This window comes from Odocoileus virginianus, chromosome 26, assembly GCF_023699985.2.
Source record: "Odocoileus virginianus isolate 20LAN1187 ecotype Illinois chromosome 26, Ovbor_1.2, whole genome shotgun sequence".
NCBI classification, from domain to species: Eukaryota; Metazoa; Chordata; class Mammalia; order Artiodactyla; family Cervidae; genus Odocoileus; species Odocoileus virginianus.
Genome location: NC_069699.1, coordinates 41,091,745 through 41,107,144, shown reverse-complemented (window position 1 = coordinate 41,107,144; position 15,400 = coordinate 41,091,745). Strand labels below are relative to the sequence as shown.

Sequence of the window (15,400 nt, the reverse complement as noted above, 5' to 3'; positions counted from 1 at the left end):
GTGAAGCATTCTTGCTTCTGAGCCCATTTTTGAAGAGTTTTCTTCCCACTTGTCTGCCTCTCACAGCTGGAACCTCATACCTGGTGTAAACCAATGGTTAAGTAAAACCACTGATTTAAAAAGCCAACCAGGAAACTAACCAGGACAAGTGGGAACTGCCCTCCTCTCTCAAGCATTGATTGGCTCTTCAGGTTCCAGCGGTCCCCGTTTTGCCCACATAAGTGGCAGGTGTGGCTGTCAATCACGGAGGGAGCTGACAATTCACCGCCCCGGGAGTAAATTGCCTTTCATCCAGCAAAGGCAGGTAGCCGCCTAAAATCGATCTGCTCGTAACAGAGGGGACCCTCCCTCCAAGGCAAGGAGAAAAGAGACCCTTAAGTACAAAATTTAAAAGGCAGGGCCGATCCGAGTTTACGAGAGCTGTTTTATTATCCCGCACCAAAGCAGTCCTTAATCTTCACGGTCCTAAGATGATCTTTCAAAGGCTCGGACAATAATTTAAAAATAAAATGAATAGGTACAACCCTATAAGTATCCCTTTTCTTGTGTAATTCGGAGATGGGAAGGGGGAGAGAAAGCAGGTCGTTCAGTTTAATTTCACAGCGTACTCGTTTTCCTGGACCACCACCCCCTGCTCCTCGTCAGTAAATCCGGCTTCATTTTCCCTGACACGAATTTTTCTTTTTTTAAACACGTTCCCCTCGGAGCCCACCGAAGCAACCAGGTACCCCACCCCCGGGGCCGGGGCTCCACGTTCCTCTACTTTGTTCTGCCTGGGGATTTCCAGACCCTTGCCCCTGCGAACACCCCCACCCTTCAAGGCAAAAGCGGGGAAAGCCAGGCGAAAGAGGGGGAGCAGAAAAGAAGAAAGGCGAGAGCAGTCAGGGTGGCTGCCGGGGAGGGACTGCGGGAGGTGGCCCGGGCCGCCGGGTCGAGCGAGCAGCGCCCGCGCGCCGGAGGAAGCCGTGCACTTGTTCCAATCCGGGGGTTTTTACATCAAGACAAATCCGCCCTTAGGCCGCCCCATCCTTTCCCCCGCCCCAGCAAGCCCAAGTAGAGGCGGGTGGTTCACCCCTCGGCTACCCCCGATAACGCATTGCAGCTCCCCACGAGTGAGGGGGACCCGGCACGAGGGATGCCCCGGAACGGCTGCCCCGAGGGAGCCAGGGCGCCCAGCGGCCGCGGCCCCGACGTCTCACCTTTCTGATGCTCGCCCCGGGGCCGTCCCACATGGATTTTTACAACCTCACGTCTCCTTGGCCCCGGGCGGCCGGGAGGAGCCGGAGCCGGCGCCAGAGCCGGAGCCCGAGCGTGCAGGAGCGGGAGGAGGAGAAGGAGGAGCGGGGCGGGGAGGGAGGGAGCGAGCGAAGGAGGAAGGGCGCCGCTCGCAGGGCCGAGGCCGGGCGCCGGGCCGGGCGGGGCCGACGGCCGAGGGGGCGGCACCCGCCGCAGTCCCGAGACGCGCGCTCGCGCGGGCGCAGCCAGACCTGCGCTCCGCCGCGCCCCCAGCCCCGCCGCTCCGCGCGCTCGCTCGCTCGCTCTCCGCGGCCCTGACTCACATTCCCAGCATTCCCGAGGAGCCGCTAGGGGGGCCGGGGCTGGGACGCGGGCACCTCCGCGGGGGGCAGCAGAGAGCGCCCGGCCCGGGCAAGGTGCGGGCGCTGGGGGTTTTCGAGCGCCTCTGCCCCGGAGGCCACCGTCTCTGAGCTTCTCGTCTGCATCCCATGTCCCCGATGCCCCTTGCCGGGTACCCCCCTCCGAAAGCTGCCGGGCACTCCGGGGAAATAGTTAGGTGGCTCCAGCGACAGGGATGACACTTGGTGCAGGGGATGCAACTATCAACTATCTTTCAAGTTAAGCTTTAGAGTGGGAGTCGAGGTTTCCTTACCCTGGCGCCCTCCCATTAGCTTAATTTTCTTTGGGAGGCTAAAGGGATTTCACAAGGCATTTACTTGTTCTTTCAAGGGAAGAAGAGAATGGAAGACGAATGGAGCGAGGAAAAAATACCATCATCATCATCCTCAGAGCTGCCAGCATTCACTGAGTGCCTCGTCTGCACCCAGCAAAGTGTGTGCATTTGTCCTATTTAAGGTAGGACGATGGTGTCAGTTCATTCACATTCATATACACACGGTAAATACACCTCAATATAATGTGCATGAGGAGTTGGACAGGGTTTGCATTGGAAAAAGCTCCCACCCAACAAGTCTGGAGCCTCCACTGCTACCATTGTCTATTCAGGGAGTCCAAAGGTCAGGGAAATCTCCAGATTTGGGCTGTTTCACCGAGTAGTCAATTTGCAGGACTAAAGCAGTGATTTCCTTCCTATTGCAGTGAGTCTTCTGGATGCTCAGACAAATGAAGCAAATCCAGACATGGGATATCTGGGTGAGCAGAGGTATGGAATCATCCAAGACCAGGGATGACTTCTTTTATCTTCCTCTCAGAATTCAAATATTAAATGAAGGACTTTGCCTGTGAAAGAGGAGCATGCCTTCCTGTCTCAGCCCAAGTGCCCTAGTCCTTAAGCCTTTCTTTGTGTGTGTGAGTGCATGAGCTCCAGTCTTACCCAACTCTTTGTGACCCCAGGGACTGTAGACCTCAAGGCTCCTTCCTCCTTGGGATTTCCCAGGCAAGCAGACTGGAGTAGGTTGCCATTTCCTTCTGCAGGGGATCTTCCTGACCCCGGAATCAAACCCACATCTCGTCTCCTGCATTAACAGGAAGATTTTTTTTTTTTATCACTGTGCCATCTGAAAAGCCCAAGCTTTCCTTTTACAACTGGTATTTAAGATTTTTCACAGACTCATGGCCCCTGAGGTCTCTTTGCCCACATTCTCTTCTGTCGATCACCAAAAAAATCAGCACTCATTCTATTGACCTGCATGCTCTGTGAACAAAAGCAAGCTACACCTGTGTGTTTAGTTTCCTATGTACATTCATGATACCCTCAAGTGAAAAGGTTTGCTGTATAGATGAATATATAAAGCATTTTCAGAAGTCCTTTGAGTAGTCCTATAATCCCATGTCTTTCAAAATGTGACCAACATTTTATAGAGTACCTTTTATGTGCAGCACTTATGTCTTCTTAACTACTCTCACAAAAACTCCGTAAAATGTTGCTATCTTTTAGAAAAGTTGGAGAACATGTCCAGCTAAGAGTGTATTTAAATTTTTGCCTAAGGTTCACTACTCTTGGGCACCCTATCTCTTTTACTTCGATCCTTGGATTCTAAACAGGAATCCTTGGACTTCATGAGGACAGTTGGTTTCCCAGAGAGATCTGTGGTTCTCAGCACATTTCTTTCACATTGGGTCCTTGAAAAAGTAATGAATAATTGCTCTAAGGAGAAGGCAACTTTATATAGAACAAGGACTGGGAGCTTTATGGATCTTTAAAGTCACCTTTATCCTTTTGAGACTTAGCTTTCTTACCTGAAAAATTTTAGAAAGCTGAACCAAAGGATCTTAAGATCCCTTCTAGAACCAACATTCTCTAACTTTACGTTTAAATATTTATATAAACACACCCAGTGTTCTTAAGGACAGAAAAGTGTAAAAGGTGTTATATTTTATAAAACCTGTACATAACAGGTTTGAGGTGCCATAGGCTCCAAGTTCTTTGCTGGTTTTTTTCTGTTTTGCTTTGCTTTGTTGTTTCTTTACATTTTTCTCCATCATGGTGAACCCTTCCAGCAAGTCAGAGGAAGCGCACTTTGTGCAGGTACTTTTTCTCACATATTCATTCATTCATTCCCTCCACAAACAGTTACCAAGTATCTAGTCTGTACTAGTTCCCGCAGGTTCAGAGCCCCTGCCTTCAAGGATTGTACAGTGTAGTTAAGGAGACAGACAAGAAAACAGCCATTATAGTATCCCTTAGAAGGGACAAAGCTCTGAGAATTGTAGGAGCAGAAAGGAAGGAAGAGTGAAAAGACTGGCTTAAAACTCAACATTCAGAAAACTAATATCATGACATCCAGTCACATCACTTCATGGCAAATAGAAAGGGGAAAAGTAGAAGCAGTGACAGATTTTCTTTCCATGGGCTCCAAAATCACTGCAGAGGGTAACTGCAGTCATGAAATTAGAAGATACTTCCTTCTTGGAAGAAAAGCTATAGCAAACCGAGATAGCGTATTAAAAAGCAGAGACATCACTTTGCCAACAAAGGTCTGCATAGTCAAAGCTATGGTTTTTCCAGTAGTCATGTATGGATGTGAGAGTTGGACCATAAAAAAGGTTGAGTGCTAAAGAATTGATGCTTTCAAACTGTGCTGCTGAAAAAGACTTCTGAGAGTCCCTTGGATTGCATGGAGATCAAATTAGCCAATCCTAAAGTAAATTGAGGCTGAACATTCATTGGAAGGACTGATGCTAAAGCTGAAGCTCTAGGGCTTTGGCCACCTGATGCAAAGAGCTGACTCATTGGAAAGACCCTGATGCTGGGAAAGATTGAAGGTAAAAGGAGAAGAGGGAAGCAGACGATAAGATGGTTCAATGGCATCACCGACTCAACGGACATGAACTTGAGCAAACTCTGGGAGATAGTAGAGGACAGGGAAGCCTGGCGTGCTGCAGTCCATGGAATCGCAAAGAGTTGGACACGACTTAGCAACTGAACAACAAAGGAAAGATGATCAACTTTTTGCCTTGAGGTTCAGAAAAGACTTCCCAAGGAAATGTCATCAAATTTGCTTTCCATATCCAACTTTCCTGCCCTAGCCTGTGCTCAGTCTGGAGCAGCAGTCTGCATGCTCTGTGAACCCAACCAGAGGAGATCAAATCTGGTGGACATTGGCCTCTGGGTGAGTTGTCACAGACTGTCTCCACAGTGTTTGAAACTGTGCCATGAGAATAAGTCAGCCAGTTGGTACTGAATGGTGAGCTAGCAGACCATGGTGGTCTCAGGACCATGGTACCTAAAACCATGATGCCAAGGAAAGCTGGTCTGTGGAAAGGAGAATAGAGAGCCATATAGACAGAAACCAAGATGCCTAAAAGAGCCTGAAAGACTTAGCTGTTTACTTGATATCCCCAGTATAGGTATCTAACTAGCATCCCAAACTTGATTTGTCCTAACCAGGACTCTGCATTTTTATTACTACATACCAAGCCTCTTCTGTTTCAGAGTTGCCCATTAGATTAACCACACCACTATTTAACTAGTTGCTCAGGACCAAACTGAGGAGCAGCTCTGATTTCTCCTTTTGATTATTTCATAGCCACCCCACCAGCCAGTCCTGTTAGCTCTACCCAGGGCCATATCAGAGCCTGAAGCAAAAGGGAAACTGCTTATGAGTAACCCAGAACACTCATTCACCATGGGAAGAATCTAGTTAGCCGAGAAACAAAATGCCTAAACAACTCACAATTATCTGTCTTTCTTAGGCATGAGGTAATGTGTACATATCTCTTTACAAGATAGATTTTAGTTCAAGAGAAATATCACTGGAGTGCCACAAAAGGAAAAAGGCCCAATTACCTGATCAACTAGCATCTCTATTACTACAACTGATTGGATCAGAAATAATCACCTGACCCTTAGGAAGCCCATCTATTGGCTCAGCTAAGCCAATCTAAGTCAGTTCTCTCTGCCAAAAATGTTTTAAGAGTTTTGTAGCCCTAAGCATCATACAAGCATATCAAAACCCAACACCATTAAAATATATATATCCTTTTCCCTATAGAAAATTTTTAAAGTTTTCTTTAACTTTGCTTTTAAAATTATTTGACTAATTCATTTTATACACTTGTGACTTTGCCCATAATTATCAAGCATTCTCAAGAATTATTGTGAGATGAAAAGAAAGATCTAACTTATAGTTGTTTTCAAATGAAATGAAATGTGTGTAAATGTGTAAGGCCATAAATCTGTGTTCTGTAGATATTTATAATTGAACATTAATTTCCCCATTTACAGTTTTCTGGATTCTCAAGGCATGCAAGCCTTTCAGGAGTTTGTAAAAAAAAAAAAAAAAAAGTTGATTAAATTCCAAATTATATCCATTTACTTAGTTACTTAGTTTCCAGTAACTTTACATTTCCATGATTCTGGCTACTTATGAAGTCTGGCCACCTTTGCTGTCCTTGGGTTCCATGAGAGGCCCCCGTGTCCTTCCAATAGTTATATACCTTCTTTTTCCTGTCTCTGGTAGCCTGAGTGAGTTTCTCTTCCTTGCAACCCCAAGTTCTCCCAGAATTGGAAAACCAGCTCCCTAGTGCTTAGACAAAGCCCTTCAATCCAGTTCATCAGAATCCAATGAATCTGGTCCAGTGACCAAATTCCCCCCCAAAAAAACAAACCTTGGAGAAACCTCATAAGATTCCTCATTCTGCTTCTGAAAAGATGTGGCAGATGGCCGTGCTGCGGCCTGAGCCTGGGCTGTGTCTGTTTCTTTATGATATTTTCCATGAGCTACTACCCATCCCTTAGGCCCCCTCTTCCTTCAGTATCCCCTGACTTGACTATTTAAAGGTAGTTCATTAGCACATTTTAAATTGTGCTAAAAGCTGTAAAATTAAAAGGACTTTTAAACCATGCCCATCTTTCAAGAACAATTTCAAGGTGGAACGTCCCCTTAAAAGTTGACAAGGAGAGAAGTAACTATAGGGGCAAGGCTTTAAAAACTTTAAATACAGGCATTACATATTCTTTTAGTCTCACCCAAACCCTGGTTCCTTAGACTTGTGCTGTTTTCTACTAAAGCGGTTACATTCAAATAACACTGTGTTTTTCCTTCTAAAAAGCTAAAGGCATTATAGAGGATTAAGCTACTCTAGAAGCCATGAAGCATTCTTACCTTGAATCCTGTCTATATTTCCATCCACGCAAGTGCTGAAAGGACACAGCAAAAATTTTAAGCCTGCTAGTGAGAGAAAAATTGATAAAATTGGGTGGAGGGTGTTGAAACATTGAAGATGTCTGAAATGTCAGTAACACAAAACCAGCCTTTTTTCCATTTTCCTCCTTAGTGCCGAAAGTTCAGCGTTGGATTGTTGTTACATTGGCAGGAGTTTTAAATGAATCTGTGAAACTCCATACTAAATGGGCAGGATTAGGGTAAGGTAGGTGAGAGTAGCTTTGGGTGCAAAATTTAAGAAGGCACCAAAATCTTAGTAATCAAGGTAAATCATATATTAACGCAATATTTTTGAAAAGAAAATAAGCAAACTACAGTCCATGGGCTAGCTGCCCATTTTTGTAAGTAAAGTTTTACTGGAACTTCTGAGAAACAAATAAAACAAAGAGGAAAAAGGGTCTGGAGCTTCATTTATAGGGATTTTATAAGGTTCCAAATAAGAATTTCTTAGACTAGGGCTTTTAACTAAAACCTGGCTTCTTTATTTTCTTGGGCTCCAAAATCACTGCAGATGGTGACTGCAGCCATGAAATTAAAAGACGCTTGCTCTATAGAAGAAAAGCTATGACCAACCTAGACAGCATATTAAAAAGCAGAGACATTACTTTGCCAACAAAGGTCCGTCTAGTCAAAGCTATGGTTTTTCCAGTAGTCATGTATGGATGTGAGAGCTGGACTATAAAGAAAGCTGAGTGCCGAAGAATTGATGCTTTTGAACTGTGGTGTTTGAGAAGACTCTTGAGGGTCCCTTGGACTGCAAGGAGATCAAACAAGTCAATCCTAAAGAAATCAGTCCTGAATATTCATTGGAAGGACTGATGCTGAAGCTGAAGCTCCAATACTTTGGCCACCTGATGCAAAGAACTGACTCATTGGAAAAGACCCTGATGCTGGGAAAGATTGAAGGCGGAAGGAGAAGGGGACGACAGAGGATGAGATGGTTGGATGGCATCACCAAATGAGTTAGAGCAAGCTCCGGGAGTTGGTGATGGACAGGGAAGCCCGGTGTGCTGCAGTCCATGGGGTTGCAAAGAGTTGGACATGACTGAGCAACTGAACCGAACTGAACTGGTTGTTGTTATTGCTTATAAGAGAGAAAGGGTAACAAGCCACCAGTAATGCTTCCCTGGTGTCTCAGACGGTTAAGAATCCGCCTGCAATGCAGGAGACCTGGATTTGATCCCCGGGTCGGAAAGATCCCCTGGAAGAGGGCATGGCAACCCACTCCAGTATTTTAGCCTGGAGAATCCCATGGACAGAGGAGCCTGGTGGGCTACAGTCCATGGAGTGGCAAAGAGTCAGACACAACTAAGCGACTAAGCACAACACAGCACAATGTTTCTTGGAACCAAAACAGTCTCCTTTACCCAACTTAACCAAGGATCTCGAAACTCTGCAAAATATCTGCTTTAGGGTACATATTTGAAAACTCACTGAGATAAATGTCTGAATAATCTTGCTGAGTGCTCTATACATATAAGCCATTATTCAGTAATAGGAGAATTGTTCATGTGAATTTGAAGAGTGGAATCACAGTTGTATGGCAAAAATAGATGTTATGGCCCATTAATCAGCCTGCCTCAGGACAGGGGCCAGTGCTAAAGGTAAAACAGGGTCTGGACCCAGGAAAGAGGGGAGGGGGCTTGTTTCCCTTCCGAGTGTTGGGTGTATATCCTACCACCTACAAAAGTGGCTCAGATTACTGAACGTTCTACCACCAAGCAACTCTTCAAAGCTTCTTAACTTATGTCGCCAAAAATTCATCCCTTTCTTGAGACAGACTTTGGATCCTGTTCTGAGAAACAGAATTCTTTTCCAAACAAAAGCCTTAACACAATTAAATGAAAGGGAATGAACTTGGTTGAAGGAGAAAAATGAAAAAAAAAAAAACAAGTTATTTTAAATGATAAAAATATGTAGTCAGTTGGCAGCAGCTTTAGAATGACTGTTCCTTGTTCTAATGAGATATGCTATCAACTGAACATGTAAGTTACTTGTTTAGGACCTTTTTTACTTAGCCTTTTAAAGGCAAAAAAAATTTTTTTTAACTTACAAAAGAGGAGCTGGTGATAAAATAAAAGGCCAACATTCCAGAAGAAGTGAAAATCTACCATCAAAGACAACTTTTAACAGCCTAATATATATTCTCTTGGATTTTTTGAATGTATATTCTTAACAAAAATTGGGTCCAATTATGTTTTTTTACTTTTGGTATCACTTATATCCTTCTAGCTTTAGACCCCACTCTTCTAGCTTCAGATATTTTCACATCATCTCCCCTCTTTGGCCACAGTGGTTGCTACAGGGGCTAAATAATGTGGCCACAGTCAGACCAACCAGAATCCTCTCCTGGGATTTTTTCAACAGGACCTCTGTGTTTTGTTTTGTTTTTTTAACTTTTTATTTGGTATTGGGGTATAGCTGATTAATAATGTTGTGATAGTTTCAGGTGAACGGTGAAGGGACTCAGCCATACATATTCATGTATCTATTCTCCCCCAAACCCCTCTCCTGTCTAGGCTTCTGCATAATGTTGAGGAGCTCTGTTCTTTTCTAGGCAAGGAGCTATAATGATGTAATAACAGAGTTGGCAGCATCCATGACTCAACTGCCATGGAAAGGTTTCTCCATGGCTGTCTCCTACTTGCAACCAAGAGAATCCTCATATACATATTCTTCTGCAATTTTATTTTCTTCAGCTAAAACTACATCATGGACAATTTCCATGTCAGGGCAAATCTCCCTCTTCCCTTTCAATAGCTGAATAATAGTCAATTCTGTGGATGAATGTTTATGACTTTTTTCTAGCACCAAGAACATAAGAAGGTTTTACAAGTGATAAACACAGAAAAATATATTCAGACAGAAGAGCTGTAGCCACATCTTAAGTGATGATGATTGTTATGCAAATGAGGGACCAGCACTAATAAAGTTTAAGTAGCACTTATTCCCCAACCACCCATGCAGGACTCATTATCCTTGCTTTAGTGAGACTACTTTGTGGCATTTAATACCACCTCTGCTAGATGACTAAGGACTATGCCTTCTGCATCCCAGTTTCTATGCCAATCTAGTAGTAAATTTGAGCTCATCCATTCATTCCAAGAATCTTTAAACCTCTGTTAGAGGAACATTTTGAGGGAAGTTGAAAGGAGGTATACCTTTGCACTAAGTATTGAGGCCTGGAACCATAAGTACAACTACTGTCTAATTTGAAGGTCTAAAGATCTGATACCCAGTGTTTCAACTGTACAGTTTCCAAGACATAGAGCAACTGTAATAAAGAGTTAGACTTGGGCTTTGTGGTCCACAGTGATAGAATCTAGTCCCAGTCCCTCCCTTTATGATACCGTGTGTTCTTGGACAATTTGCTTAACCCCTCTCAGCCTGTTTTCTCATGAAAAAAGGGGAGATGGGTGATTAATAGTACTTGCCTCACAAGTAACTTGAAAAAATTAAGTAAGAAATTGAATGGGAATTCCTATGACTGTGCTGGGCCCATAGTAAATGCTCAATAAATAGACATTAGTATATCATCTTCATGATATACAGTAAATTTGGTTGGGCTGTATGCTGTTTCCACTTTGCAAGTTTCTCAACTGCCAGTGTGACTTTAAAAAACTGTTCTTTTTAAAGTTTTAGAACATGCTTGAAAAGCTGGGTGCTAGCCAGGATACAGTTGGAAGCAAAATAATCCTAAAAATACGAAAAAGATGCATGACTTTTTAAATGTTGGGTTTCTCTTTAAAAGCAAAATTATACTGTGAGTAAAGATCAAAATTCATTCTTTCTGTGACCTCGTTCAAAAATGAAGTTTATTGGAGCATGATGCATGTCAGATGTTGTTTAGAGTGGCATGCGCCCTTCTCATGACATATGAACATACACTGCACGTCTGGAGTTTTTTCTAGCAGGTGTTTCAGGCTGAAGGAGGAAGACAGGCCTACATTTGACTACAATCCTCACAGTACTCAGGCCTTCCCTGGATTATGTTCTACAAAGTACAAACATGTACAAAAAGGATAATTTTCTAGAGCTGTAAAGCAAATAGCTTGTGAAATAGAATTCAAAGGCCTTCCCTGTAACAGTTTTGAGGTCTGAGAAATTCAGACTAATTTTCATAGAAAATCCACAGTGGAAAATACTGCAACCTGATTTGGGATCTGATTTAATACATTCCAAGAAATGGGTTCCTTCTTGCCATTTCTACTGCTTACCACCCTTCTTTCCCACCACTTGGCTTAGTACTTCTATCCAGCTTTAAGCCTCAACTCAGATGGCATTTCCCCCACAAGCTCTCCCCTGAGCCCTCAGTTAGGTATCTGGGGTATCAAATCTCATTGCCCCCTGAGTTTCTCTATGGCTGTCATATGACTTTAATGGAATAACTGATGATTCATGATCTCAGTGCTTTTCACTTGACTATATGGTTCAGTTTCATCGGGAGTAAGTGTTGACCCCAATGTCAGGTCCACTGTCATGATACAATAGATACCTGTTGAAAATTTGAGAAGAAAAAATATTTTACCCTATGAATTTCAAGTCAAAGAATGGAAATTCAAAGAGCAGTTGATTTTCTAAGTAACTCTCCTTATGAAGATTAGAAGAATGCCTTTATTCCAAGTAACCCAAAAAACCACACAAAACCATAGCATTTGGTGTCATATCATCCATACTCTATGAATTTAATTGATTATCAAGTTCAAGTGAAAGAAAGCGATAATTATAACGATTAGCACTAACTGGATGTGTAACTGGCTAGGTCCAAAAAAGAATTAAAAGAGATTAAGAAAAGAGAGGATGTTTCAAAGCCATAGCTTACCTCCCTGCGAAGGAACACTTGAAAATAAGAGTTCTAGACAAAAGCCAAAGTGCTTAGCAGGTCACTGATGCTGCTGCTCACCTTCTCAGCAGCACCTGCTACATTAGATTTTAATACAACATTAAATAGAAAAAAAAACTTCTGAGACAGCTTCTCCTACCCAGAGCCAAGTAGCATCTGATTAGCTCCTGTCTGTGAGAGAAGATGCATTTATACCACAGGGCTGTCCATTCCATTATTGAAAGGATCAAAGGCTTGGGTCATTGTTTCCTATACGAAGACCAAACTATGTCTAACTCTACCCATCAAAACCAGAATGAATGGATGTGTGAATAAATTAATATTCATTAATTCCCAAATGAGGCTTACCACTCTATTCTAAAATATAGTAAACCTCTATGTTTCTTCATTCTGTCTGTGAATTGTGAGCAAGAATTTGGAAGTGTATGTGTGGGTATGTGTATGTGTGTGCAGGTACATTTGTTTAATGTAATTGTGTTTTGCCACATCAACATAAATTGTAGTGGGTTTATAAGATTCTGAAGGCTTACTCCACTGTAATTATTTTTATAACCTTTGTAAATTCTCAAAGTCATTAAAAGTCAAAATGCTAAAACAAATTAAATTTAATTGTGTATTAGACCCATAGTTCTGCCTCTTCTTTAATAGAAGACAAAGGATGGAAAAGAATCAAATGCTTTGTCTGTTTTGCCAAAGCCCAGAACCTTTCTTCTTTGGGCAAGGAACTATGCACCATAAGGAGTAATTCTTTAATTGCTTCTAATTATAGTAAATGCCCAATATGTCCTGGGTCTCCGGGAACATGACTAACACTTGCCTCACCTTGCAATGACTGCAGCTGAAGTGTGGGTGAGGGCGTGAATGGTGGGCATCACCTCCACACTGCCTCCTCCTCTAACCTTACAGTTGAAATCAGGTGCCCACTAACATCAGTGGGCCTGGAGGCTCTTTCCAACAAGTGTTTCAGAATATTAGGGAAGCTCAGATGTTGAGTCATTCTTGGAAGATATTTTAGGAAAAAGTGGATTAGTCATTAGGGAACTATGGCTTTGGAAACCAAGAAACCCCCAAATTCCACCCAAGTTCCAGCTCTAACTAAACCAGGTGACACTGGCCAGCTTGTTCAGCCACTCAGTAGAATGAGGATAACATATCATACAGCTGATCTGAGGATTCCATGAGCCAATTGATAGAAAGCTCTTAGTGCACTGCCTGGCATAAAGTAAATAGTCAGAAATGTTAGCTACACAGATACCTGGGACAATCTCCACACCTTGATTTAATCATCAACAGTGGGGCACCTACATGTTCAAGAAGCACCCCCCACACCAGATAAATCTAATGTGTAGCCTGGGCAGAGAACCTCTGTACAGTTTTGAACCAAACACTGACCAAGACTGGGGCGGGGACATCGGGGAAGGGGACACACTTGATGAGCAAGACAATTACATGCTTTGGAAGGAGGAAGAATGGGTCAGATGGTAAAGAATCTGCCTCCAATGAAGGAGACTCAAGTTCGATCCCTGGGTAGGGAAGATCTCCTAGAAAAGGAACTGGCAATCCACTCCAGTATTCTTGCCTGGAAAATTCCATTGACAGAGGAACCTGGAGTGCTACAGTTCATGGAGTTCCCAGAGTCAGACACGACTGAGTGACTGTACACACAAGGAATTTGGGATTTGCTGAGGGTTTAAAGGCATTCATGGGGAGTTATTGAGATGGAAAAGAAGAGGGCTATAAAAGACTCAGTCATAGACTGAGCTAGGTGATGGCAGCTTGATTTCTGTTTCAGATATTGGTGTCGATGTCTGACCACTGACTCAGAAGTCCTGCCTGAGTTCTGTGCAGATGAGCCTCTGATTCAGGAGTGATGGAGCCATGTCCACTGGGTAAGGTTCTGAGAGAACAGAGGGCAGAGAAGCTGGTTTGAGGTCCAGACAACGAGGAACAAAATTAACAGTAATGGTAATAGCCACCACTTTAAATGTACATACTTGTACCAAGCACTTAACAGACTTACAAACAATAGCAACAACCAGTTCGGTTCAGTTGCTCAGTCATGTCTGACTCTTTGCAACCCCATGGACTGCAGCATGACAGGGTTCCCTGACCATCACCAACTCCCAGAGCTGATTCAAACTCATGTCCATCAAGTCAGTGATGCCATCCAACCATCTCATCCTCTATCATCCCCTTCTCCTCCTGCCTTCAATCTTTCCCAGCATCAGCGTCTTTTCCAATGAGTCAGTTCTTTGCATCAGGTGGCCAAAGTATTGGAGCTTCAGCTTCAGCATCAATCCTTCCAATGAATATCCAGTACTGATTTCCTTTAGGATGGACTGGTTGAATGTCCATGCAGTCCAAGGGACTCTTAAGAGTCTTCTCCAATACCACAGTTCAAAAGCATCAATTCTTCGGCACTCAGCTTTCTTTATAGTCCGACTCTCATATCCGTACATGACTACTGGAAAAACCATAACTTTGACTATACAGACCTTTGTTGGCAAAGTAATATCTTTGCTTTTTAATATGCTGTCTAGGTTGGTCATAACTTTTCTTCCAAGGAGCAAATGTCTTTTAGTTTCATGGCTGCAGTCACTGTCTGCAGTGATTTTGGAGCCCCAAAACATAAAGTATCTCACTGTTTCTATTGTTTCCCCATCTATTTCCCATGAAGTGACAGGACTGAATGCCATGATCTTTATTTTCTGAATGCTGAGTTTTAAGCCAACTTTTTCACTCTCCTCTTTCACTTTCATCAAGAAGCTCTTTAGTTCTTCTTCGCTTTCTGCCATAAGGGTAGTGTCATCTGCATATCTGAGGTTATTGATATTTCTCCCAGCAATCTTGATTCCAGCTTGTGCTTCCTCCAGCCCAGCATTTCTCATGATGTGCTCTGCATAGAAGTTAAACAAGCAGGGTGACAATATACAGTTTTGATGTACTCCTTTCCCAAGCTGGAACCAGTCTGTTCCATGTCCGTTTCAAACTGTTGCTTCTTGACCTGGATACAGATTTCTCAGATGGCAGGTCAGGTGGTCTGGTATTCCCATCTCTTGAAGAATTTTCCACAGTTTGTAGTGATCCACATAGTGTAGTGATCCACTATGTTGTTTGCATAGTCAACAAAGCAGAAGTAGATGTTTTTCTGGAACTCTCTTGCTTTTTTGATAATCCAATGGATGTTGGCAAATTGATCTCTGGTTCCTCTGCCTTTTCTAAATCCAGCTTGAACATCTGGAAGTTCACAGTTCATGTACTGTTTAAGCCTGGCTTGGAGAATTTTGGGCATTACTTTACTAGCGTGTGAGATGAGTGCAATTGTGCGGTAGTTTGAGCATTCTTTGGCATTGCCTTTCTTTGGGATTGGAATGAAAACTGACCTTTTCCAGTCCTGTGGCCACTGCTGAGTTTTCCAAATTTGCTGGCATATTGAGTGTAGCACTTTCACAACATCATCTTTCAATTTGAAATAGCTCAACTATAATTCCATCACCTCCACTAGCTTTGTTCATAGTGATGCTTTCTAAGGCCCACTTGACTTCACATTCCAGGATGTCTGGCTCTAGGTGAGTGATCACACCATCGTGATTATCTGGGTCGTGAAGATCTTTTTTGTACAGTTCTTCTGTGTATTCTTGGCACCTCTTAATATATTCTGCTTCTGTAAGGTCCATACCATTTCTGTCCTTTA

General features: G+C 43.1%; 1 protein-coding gene across 13 annotated transcripts in view; it reads right to left on the bottom strand.

The window, feature by feature from the left end:
- The window catches only part of ERC2 (ELKS/RAB6-interacting/CAST family member 2), a 971,398-nt gene extending 969,893 nt beyond the window's left edge, over positions 1 to 1,505 (bottom strand). For 5 of the 13 annotated variants that reach the window (XR_011483729.1, XM_070455891.1, XM_070455890.1 and 2 more), the window contains exon 1: positions 1,200 to 1,504. The gene's annotated coding sequence lies outside the window, so the exon portion shown is untranslated. Of the gene's footprint in view, positions 1 to 1,199 lie in introns of all 13 variants that reach the window. The other 8 variants (XR_011483727.1, XR_011483728.1, XM_070455889.1 and 5 more) reach the window with 5 other exon arrangements.
- Positions 1,506 to 15,400: the final 13,895 nt, after the last annotated feature.